The sequence below is a fragment of the Camellia sinensis genome, chromosome 13, assembly GCF_055761805.1.
Source record: "Camellia sinensis isolate YWXY chromosome 13, ASM5576180v1, whole genome shotgun sequence".
In the NCBI taxonomy this organism is placed as follows: Eukaryota; Viridiplantae; Streptophyta; class Magnoliopsida; order Ericales; family Theaceae; genus Camellia; species Camellia sinensis.
In genome coordinates, this window is record NC_138973.1 from 75,250,825 (window position 1) to 75,261,786 (window position 10,962).

The 10,962-nt window shown below is 38.5% G+C and overlaps 1 pseudogene; it reads right to left on the reverse strand.

Moving 5' to 3' along the window:
* Positions 1–2,325: 2,325 nt before the first annotated feature.
* Positions 2,326–10,687, reverse strand: LOC145805494 (small ribosomal subunit protein eS10z-like; annotated as a pseudogene).
* Between the last annotated feature and the right edge of the window lie 275 nt (positions 10,688–10,962).

Here is a 10,962-nt window from a genome sequence, read left to right on the forward strand (position 1 = left end):
AACAAATACTTTTCAAAACAAAGCAAAGCAAAGCTCATCAAAATATTGATAACATAACTTTATTAAAAATACCGCTCACATAGTTCTTCAAACGTTGGGGTCAAGGCAAGTCCAAGTCCTACAAACACATGGCAAAGTCTATTGAATGCACTTCTCAAAACAAGTCTTGCATGCATGCAAATGACCTCGGCATTCTTCAAAAACTAAGTCAAATTAAAACAAAACACAGTTTCTTATCTCGGGAAAACATGCTGGGCAACTACCAGGTCTAGGCCGAGGTCCCACACCTCCTTGCTGAGGTGTGGCCTCGATGACCACATTCAAGGAAATGAAGTCGGGAAAATCTGGGTTTCCCTCTCTTGAAGAACATGACGAACATGAAGAACATGAACATGAGGAAGATGAATGCAAAGATCATAATTTGCTATTACAAAATATGAGATTTCATGCTAACAATCCGAAATCATGGACCTGGGTACCCATACTCGAAGATCTTCTGAAAACAAACACAAAAACATGAACCTTAATGCAAACTTTAGGATCAAACAAGGTTTTTCTTCAAGAACACATGAAAACTGTTTTCTCTTTCTAAAACCAACTTTAAATCAATGCATGACGCGCAAAATAGGTTTGATCGTGCAATGCAGCTAGATGATCAATAAGAACAACAAGAGGTGATTAAGATTCTAACCTCAAAACTCGAATCTAACGGTTCAAACTCCCACGATCAAGCTTGGAAGTTCACTCTCTTACTCAAAGGCTTCACCTTCTTCTTCCTAGAGTCTCTCTCTCTAAAAGGCAAGATTTGATACAAAAAGATATGTTTTTCTCTCAACAGGCATTGACTTAACCCTCTGCTGGGACACGTGGCATCGGCTGATTGGCTCTACTCAAAAAGGCGACTGACTGACAAGACAAGACCATGACAAAGTGTGTTCAACAAGCTAGACGACAAGAGCACTCCGGCAAGTGATGATCTCGGCTAAGGGCAAAGCTTCGGCAAGTAGGGTGGCAATGACCTCGGCTAGGAAGGATAACACTGGACTAAGTTGTGCCACACCTCGGCCTAGGTCGTACCATTCCAGGAACAAAATCACTAAGTGCAAGGATCAGGGATCTAGAGCGCCTAGATAATAACATCTCGGCCTAGATGATACACATCTCGGCCTAGGTGATGCGCACCTCGGCCTAGATGGTGACATCTCGACCAATATGCTAGGGTGAAGATGGAGGTCAACCGAAGTGGTTCCAAGATAGTTCTAAGTGTGGAAAGGTTCAAAAGTGTCTAGGCTTAAGATGACCTCGGCAACACACCAGGCAAGAACAAAGCATGCAAGCAACACTTAAGCAAAACAAGACAGGATATGCAAATGCACACAACAAAATAAGATCATACATAAATGTATGCAAGTATGACTAAGTTGGAGTGAGGGTTGTTACATTATAAAACATGCAACTATACACTTTCAAACTCCCCAATTTTGCACAATAAATCTGATCCATAGAAATACCACATTGAAATTCTACTTAGGCCCCGTTTGGTAGAGCTGTGGAAAAGTGATTATAACTTATAATTTAACAGATTATGACTTATAGCTGTGAACATAAGCTGTTAACTTGTTTGATGCGGCTGTGGGATTATGAATTTAAGCAGCAGAGTAGTGTTTGGTTAATAAACTGTAAAATATCTTTTTATTGTATAATTGTCCTTTCCACCCTTATATGATATAAAAATGATTATTTTGTCATTTTTTTCAGTTTTAATTTAAAAAAAAAAAATTTCATTATTAAAAGTTAATATAAGTAGTATTAATTAGTATCAATTAATATAAAAATTGATACATTTGCTAAAAATGTAATGGAAGTATTATTGTCATAATTATTTTTCATTATAAATTAATTAGTATCAATTAATACTAAAATTATTAATTAGTATCAATTAATGGCTTAATTAGTCTCAATTAATATTAAAATTATTAATTAGTACAAATTAATATTAATATTTAATTTTTATTAGTATCAATTAATATTAATAATCAACAATTGTTATTAATTAGTATCAATTAATAATTAATTCATTACAAAAGTATACAATATGAATTTATTAATAATTAATACCAATTAATATTGATTTTTTTTTCTTTTTCTTCAGAAATATACAATTTTTTATTTTTTAATTAATATTAATTAATAATATTAATATTTGGGTATTGACGATGGCATTTAAGTAATTTCAGCCCCCAACATCAGCTGCACGCTTAAGTAAAAAATTTAAGCACCCCCTGACCAGTTTTTAAGATAAGTTGAGAAATAGCTTAATTTAAGCTATAAGCAGGTTAACTTAAACTGCACCAAACACAATATTTTAGCTTAAATTAAGTTAAAAGCTGAAATAAACAGCTTATAAGCTCTACCAAACAGGCCTTTACTAATCTTAACAAACATTGAAGGAGAGCTAACAAGTTGCTTCACAGAATATTAAATACAATGGAGGGATAAATTACCCCGAAAGAAGGCTGGTAGTCTGCAGGAGCGCCACCCTTGTCACCACCAAACTCTCCGGGAGGTCCTCCTCGAGGACCTCCACGGTACCCATCTCCATTACCAAACCTCGGCCTATCTCCCTCAAACCGTGGCGGGCCACTAATTTCCAGCAATCAACGAAACCCAAATCAGAAAACAATCAATCAAACAATCCTCCCACATTAAATCACAAATATGCTAATTATAAATCAAATTTACCGGGGGCGATTGCCGGGCGGGCCACACATTGGGTGGCCGACAGGCTTGGTAGACTTCTTCAAAGTGGCAGGAATGATTTCAGAGGGCAAATTGAGACAGGTTCAAAGAAATTCAATGCCGTCATTGGTGAGGTACTAGTAATAATGCATCCAAGCGAAGGTCTCGCGCACGTACTCCTTCGATTTGAAGCTCTGCATCAGCTTTATCACCTGGAGATTCGGCACATCGATTTCTGGATGCTTTGCCAAATTGTAGTCTTTCTTAGCATAGCAAACTCCCTCTGAAAAATTCACAAGAAAATGTGAATCACACATAGCCATAACTAACAATGTGTATGTATGAGTGTAAAAATGTATATAGAGACAGACCTTGGAAGACGTATTTGCAGATTTCTTTGCGATTTTCTCGAGAATAATCTGAAGAGAAAATGGTGTGACGGATTAGACTGAACTGTAGATAATATATATATATATATGTGTGTGTGTGTGTGTGTGTGCAGAGAAAGAGAGAGTTACCATGGTTGCAAGAAGAAGGATTTCGTGCTCTGCTTGCAGAAAAACCCTAAAACGATGAGTAAATAGGGGGTTTTCAATATTTGTTTTTGAAACGAAGAAAACGAATTCCAATAAAAATATTTATAAAATTTTTGGTTAAAAAAATCATTTTTTCATCTCTTTTCATGATTATCATTTTATGTAAACTTTTTAGTTTAAAGTTTTTAATTTGTTATTACTTGGAAATTTGAATTGCACTAAACTCATGGAAGTTCGAATTGGAGAAATAGAAATTTGATAATTAAATAAAATGAATTAAAAGAGATTAAGCGTTTGTTTGGCAATTTACAATTTTAGTTTAAAAATTAAAAAGTCACTAAAAAAATTAAAAAACCAACAATCTATACCAAAAAATTAAAAATTCTCTTTTCTGTATACTTTTTGCATATTTTTTTGTAAAAAATTAAAAATTTATTCCAAACATATTAATTTTTTTTACTTCATATTTTAACCAAAAAACTAAAAAGTTACTAAATAATATATTCCCAAATGAGGCCTAACTGTCAGATTCTGTCCCTACACCTGACAAGATATTTATTAGAGTTGGTGAGGGTAATCTTGAGACCTAAATTGTTGATCCTGACCAGTCCGACAGGTTTCGGATGTTAAAAAAAATGAGATTCAGGCTCGTTGGTGGCAAGGACAAAGAGTACGTTCGTCACGGGATAGAAGTTGTGGACTGGTTCTTCCCAGTTGATATTTGGATGGACTACAAAGATACACTGTTAGGAAATGTTGGAAGTATTCAGAAGGGTACCATATATTTAGTTGCTGCTACTGTTAGTGAAAAAGAATGCAAAATTACGTTAAGGAGTCAAATGTACTTTAAAATTGTTTAGAATTATAAATTTATGTATTTTTATTTGTAATGCTTAGGTGAATGGAGGTGAACAATATTAAAACTGTTGTTGTTGAAGGTGTTTCAGCAAGTGATTTCAGTTGTATTGAACTTGCGTTGCCTAATTTATTTTCTCATTTGAGGTTAAGATAAAAACAAAAGAGTGTTAAAGTTGATAAAATATTTCCCCATTTGCGCATCCAATGCTAGTGGGTTGGTCAGAGTAAATGTGTATGACAAGAGGTTAGATGGTAATGACAGTTTGTAGGCGTACTTTATTTTTCCCGTGGATTGCCAGTGCGAGTTAGTGCATTATGGGAATGGTTGTTGTTCCATTAACGACAAACAGGTGCCATGGATGGTGAAGTATCAACTTAAAAATTTCAATATTAAAAGGGGGATTACGTATTGTAAAATGAAGGGGTATTTGAAGTATTCTACAAGTGACATGCCAGAAGATTCGCAGATGAGGGCCCCATCTACTGTTGTGTTATCTAAAAAATATACTAATGATAATGTTGATATTTGGCACTATGCTCCAACTAAGGCCATTCCGATTCTGACCCGGACTATGTCTGTGGGTTTACCGGAGAGGCGAAGAGATTTGTTATTAGAAGGTTTTGGGAAAAGTGGTTCAGTTATTTATGAACGTAGAGGTCGTCTGAGTTTGTTTGAGATTGATGTATGCAAATATGATAATGGAACTAGTGATGTTGATTTTGGTCCATCGATTTCAGACAAGAAAAGACATTGTCTTGTGTCAACTAATTACATCTAATCTTACATTAATCATGGTTAATATTCAAACACAGAGATTGATTTGATGCTGGTAGCTCGAATAGTGAGAAAGAGGCTAGCAAAATTGGGAAGGAGGTTGCGACGAGAAAGAAGAGTGTGGGGGTGATGGTTGATAGTTGTGGGTGTGGCGAGGATGGTGGTTGACAGTTATGGTGATTTAGGAACTGAGAAATGTTCCGGAGCTCTAGAGCTGCTCTAATGACCTGGCAATTGTCTGGGTCCTACTTTTTTTTACTTGCCCTTCTCTTTCCTTCTCATTATATTTGGTTCCTCATCTTGATTTCAAAATTATTTTCCTTCTCTAATCTTTCTCTATTCGCTTACTGTTTCCTTGTCTCTTTCTCTCTTCGACCTCTCACTCCCCCACGATCTTAGCTCTACTCTAACCCCACTGGCTTGACGATTTACTCTCTCACTCTCTCTCTCTTCGATCGAGCCTCTTTGTCTCCCTCCATCCTCATTCCCGACGATCAACTGTCTCTCTCTCTCTCTCTCTCTCTCTCTCTCTCTCTCATCCTTTATTCGCAATATCTCTCACTCTTTGACGATCTTAGCTCTTCTTTAACCCTACCGGCCCGACAATTTACTCTCCCTCTCTCTCTTTCTTTCCGACTGAGCCTATATGTCTTCGTCCATCCCCACTCCCTATGATCGACTCTTTCTCTCTCATCCTTTATCCACAGTCCCGTCGGACAGTGGAGGAGTCTTTGTCTTCTCTATACTCTCTCTATTACCAAGCCGAAGCTGATCGACTCTTTATCTTCTATTGCCGACCGAGTGTCTGTTCCAACAAGCGACTTGAACCAACGACTCCAACATAGAGGTATATAACTTAGAAATTGATTTAGGGCTTGTATATATGTATCTGCGTGTGTCTGTGTATATATAACAATATAACTTACAAATTGATTTAGGCATTGTAATATAGTGTTTGTGTATATGTAATTTATATATTGATTTAGGGCTTGTATGTATGTTTCTATGTGTATATGACTTACAAATGGATTTAGGGCTTCTAATATAGTGTATGTGTATATATAAGGAGCATTTGAGCTAGGAGGGTGAATCAATCATAAAACGATAAAAAAATAATGTAGTTACATTGTTTTACATATGATTAAGGCTGAATTGTACAACATTGAGGCCGTTAATTAGGATCTCTTAACTTTACTTGCCGGTCAAACTATATATTTTATGTCTGTTTAATGTCAATCAGGTTGTACATAGTTGGAGCAAAAATGGGCCAAAATATAGAATTTGGAGAGAAAACAGCTTCCCGTACGTGCGTTGACTTTTCCGCACGTGCATTGACTTTTTTTGAAAAACAGGCCCGATGTTTTAAACTTGTTTGAAAGACAGCAGAAGCATAAATAGGCAAGAAAGAGGCTGGATTAGGGTTCTGAAATTAATTCCAAGAAGTGGGAGGTTAGGGTTTGGAGGAAAAGAAGGATTCTCAAGCTTTCAATCCAACTTCCATGGGGGCTTCCATCTCTTCCATCTATTCTACCTCTTCCTACTCCTCCATGAGTGGCTAAGCTCATCTTTTTTAGGGTTTTGATGAAACCCTAGCCATGTAATAGGATTTTTCATATGCTTTGATTGTGATTCAGTTTGAATCAATGTATGGATATTTTAGAAGTTTATAATAATTATTATTTTCATCTCTTTAAGTATTTTACTCTCTGTGATTGTTTAATGCTTTCCATACATTAGTTTTCTTTGTGCTTGTGTTCAAAGTACGAGACAAGTTATGCTACGAGAGATGGGTTGTGTTGCTATTGTAGTTTAGAGCAAACACCTCGTGCTACTCGGATGACTCGTGCCTATACGTTGAATGCAACAACCCTCTTGATCAATATTTCAAACTTATAGTTGTGAAATATTGGGTATTTCAAACCAGATTGCAATTGATAGTCAATGTTTAATCTCGTTTATATGGTCAGTGGTGAATTCTTTGCCCTAGAATTTTTCTCAAAAATTAATATCTTAAACCCTAATTTTAATTGTCAATTTAATTTCTTAATTTCATTTAATTCCTTTTTAGTCATAAAATCTCTCAATCTTTTTAATCAGAATTAATTTAGGAATTTAGCGATTAAGTTAGTCTAATTTCATAATTGTCACTGTGGATTGATATATGGACTTGCTATTATTCTAAAAGAATTTGGTATAGTTTAGTGTTTATTTTTGGTATGTGTAATGACCCATCAAATTTTGGCGCCGTTGCTGGGGACTTTTGGCGAAATTAGTTAATTTAAAGTTACATTCTTATTTTAAGTTTTAGTTTAGGATTTTATGCTTTCATGTTGCTAAGTGTGCAGAGTATTTGTAATTGGAACCATCACTGGAGTGCAAGCGAAGTGCAGCCAAGTTTTTAAACAAAAATACCGCAGCACCAAAGTGCTAAAGAAAATAGAAGCAAAGACTCTCAAGCAAAGTACCAAAGTGCTAAGAAGAAAGACAAAGCTCAATTGGAGGTTGGAGACAACGTCTACACGTCAAGCACCCGCAAGACGAGTGAAGCATTTTCGTTAAATCGCTGTAAGTATTACTTCCTTTGGTATTTTGCTTTCATACTTAGTCCACAGAGTCGAAACTTAGTATGTGTGTGTGTGTGAGTAGTGTATGTACGGGCGCCATTCTTGTCGCCCTGAATTGTGGAATTTGGACCTTGAACTAGAAAGGACTCTTAGGAGACTTAGAGCCTTTGCCAGTGTTCCTAAGCTTGAATATTCATATCCATACTTTGAACCATTAGAGATGGAAAATCCAAATGTCCCGAATGGACCCAACCGGACCTTTAAGGACTATTTCACACCCACTGCATACACATCACCATCATGTATACAATTACCCGATACCACTACTGCTCATTATGAGATTAAGTCTAGCACCATACAAATGCTCCCATCATTCTATGGACTAACTCATGATGATCTTTATAAACATTTGAATGAAATCTGGAAATTTGCACTACAGTGAGGATCCAGAATTTTACAAATGAGGCCTTAATGTTGCGATTGTTCCTATTCTCATTAAAGGACAAGGCCAAACACTGGCTGAACTCCTTGCCTGCTAATTCAATCGCAACTTGGGACCAATTACAATAGCGATTTTTGGAGAAGTACTTTCACATTGGTAAGACCAACCAACTGAGGCGAGCCATCACCAATTTTGCTCAAATTGATAGCGAGCAATTTCACGAGACATGGGAGAGACTTCATGACCTTCTCCAACAGTGTCCCCACCACCAAGTGCCTGATTGGTAACTTGTGCAGACCTTTGACTATGGCTTAACTGAGCCTCAACGCCAAATGGTGGATTCTTCATGTGGTGGGACATTTATGTCCAAAAATGATGCCGAGGCATGACAATTGTTTAAGAACCTAAGTGATAATTCCCTTCACCATGCCTCTGCAGCCCAGCAAGTCCGGCAACCAGTAGTTAGAGCCCCGAAAAGATGGGGCATTTATAAGGTCGGGCAAAATCTAGAGTTAGCCCAACAAGTAGAGGCATTGTCCTACAACATGGACCAATTATTAGCTGCGGGACATGCTCCTACCCAGCAAGATCAGCCTCAATTTCACGAGGCATGTGTTATTTGTGTGAACCCTGCTCATGACTTGAGTGAGTGCCCTTCAGTATCACAATTTCCGGAGTTAGTCCAAGAGCCTGTGAATACGACTCAAGGATTCTCTAACTGGCTAATGACCCATACTCTAACACATATAATTCGGGATAGAGAAATCACCCTACTTTTTCATGGAGACCTCATTCACAAGGCACTTCTTACAACCCTCGACCACCAAGGCAGAATTTTAATAATTTTGCCAACCAATCGTCCTACCGGCCACCACAACCTTATCGACCCCCACAACCTTACCGACAACCACAACCCCCGCTTGTTCCTTAAGGCAACTCGACCTTTGAGACTCAGGTGTTAGAAGTTCTTTTAGAGCTTAAGGGGTTAGCACTAGTAGTTTACTTCCATATGCACTTCATTGCCAAGCTAGAGGCCCAATTAGGTCAAATGGCTAACAACATGAATAGGAGAGAGGAGGGAAAATTACCGAGTCAGACTGTGGCCAGCCCTAAGGGTCAATACGGGGCAGAAGGTTCGGGTGAGAATGGAAAACACCATGAGCAGGTGCAAGCTGTGATTACCTTGAGAAGTGGGAGGGAGTTAGCCTAATGCAACTAGAGCTAAGAAGGGTGACCACGGTGGTACATCCAATGAGAGCAAGGGTGATGGGAAAACACCTAAGAGGGATGACTTAGTCCCTAGCACTTCACATGAGCCTAAGGCACCATATGTGCCTAAGGCACCCTTTCCCCAATGCCTTGATACACCGTTCTCTTTCAATAAGAAGACGGCATCCATGGAAGCAATGATGGAGGTCTTTAAACAGGTAAAAATCAACCTCTCCCTATTAGAGGCGATTAGGCAAGTACCCTCCTATGCTAAATTTTTGAAGGACCTTTGTACGCAAAAGCGTAAGTCTAGGACACACGTGTCCCAAAAGTCATACTCATGGAGCAAGTAAACTCCATCTTGTTGAATGACACACCCCCTAAACGTAAAGACGTGGGTGCCCCAAGCATTGCATGCATTATAGGGGACCATTTAATTGATAGGGCCTTATTAGATTTAGGGGTTAGTGTCAATTTGTTGTCGTACTCTGTGTACGAAGAATTTGGGCTTGGCGAGTTGAAGCTCACTACTGTTACTCTCTAGTTGGCTGACCAGTCCTTCAAAGTGCCACGTGGCATGAATGAGGATGTACTAGTGAAGGTCGATCGGTTTTACTTTCCTGTTGACTTTTTGGTTTTAGATATGGAACCGGTAGCTAGTTTTAGGAAACAAATTCCGGTGATCTTAGGTCGACCTTTCTTGGCTACGGCCAATGCATGCATAAATTGTCGTACCGAGGTTATGGAAGTTTCATTTGGGAACATGCAAGTAAAACTTAATGTTTTCCAAGCATCCCAATAACCCCATGAGAGAGAAGAGTGCTTATTTGTGAATGTTGTGAATGGCATTGTGGAGGAAGCTTTACCCTCCATTCTTGTAGAGGACCCTCTAAAGGCTTGTTTAGCTCATTTTGGGTTTGAGAATTTTGATATCGACGGGTCGGTTGAGGAAGTGAACACTTTCCTTAATGCTTCTTCTACACTGGATTTTCCTCCGTGGAAAGCTCGGTTTGAGTCACTTCCTCCTCTGTCGAAAGAGCCCGCCATACCATCTTTGATCACACCACCTACACTTGAGTTGAAGCCACTCCAGGCCACACTCAAGTATGCATTTTTAGGGCCCCAGAATAATTTACCAGTCATCATTGCATCTAACTTGACTGTAGAGCAGGAGAGTCAATTAATGAGTGTTCTCGTGGCACATCGGAGTGCTATAGGGTGGTCGGTGGCTAATTTGAAAGGGATAGATCCCTTTGTGTTCATGCATTATATACACCTAGAGGAGGACACCAAACCTTCTCGTGAAATGCAATGGAGGCTTAATCCCAATATGAAAAAGGAGGTATTAAAATTATTAGATGCGAATATTAGATATCCCATCTCGAATAGCAAGTGGGTGAGTCCCACGCAAGTGGTGCCCAAGAAGTCCCACGCAAGTGGTGCCCAAGAAATCGGGCATCACTGTTGTTGAGAGAGAGGAGAGTTAGTGCCCACACGAACCATTATTGGGTGGCAAGTGTGCATTGATTATAGAAGACTGAATTCCACGACTAGGAATGATCATTTTCCCTTACCTTTTATTGACCAGATCTTAGAGCGGTTAGCGGGGCAGGGTTTCTATTGTTTTCTTGATGGCTACTCGAGGTATAATCAAGTCCCGATGCACCTCGCTGACTAGGAAAAGACCACTTTCACTTGCCCTTTTGGCACTTTTGCTTACAGGCATATGCCCTTTGGGCTATGTAATGCACCGGGGACTTTTCAACAGTGCATGATAGCCATTTTCTCTGACATGGTGGAGAAATTTTTAAAGGTTTTCATGGATGACTTCTCTGTGTT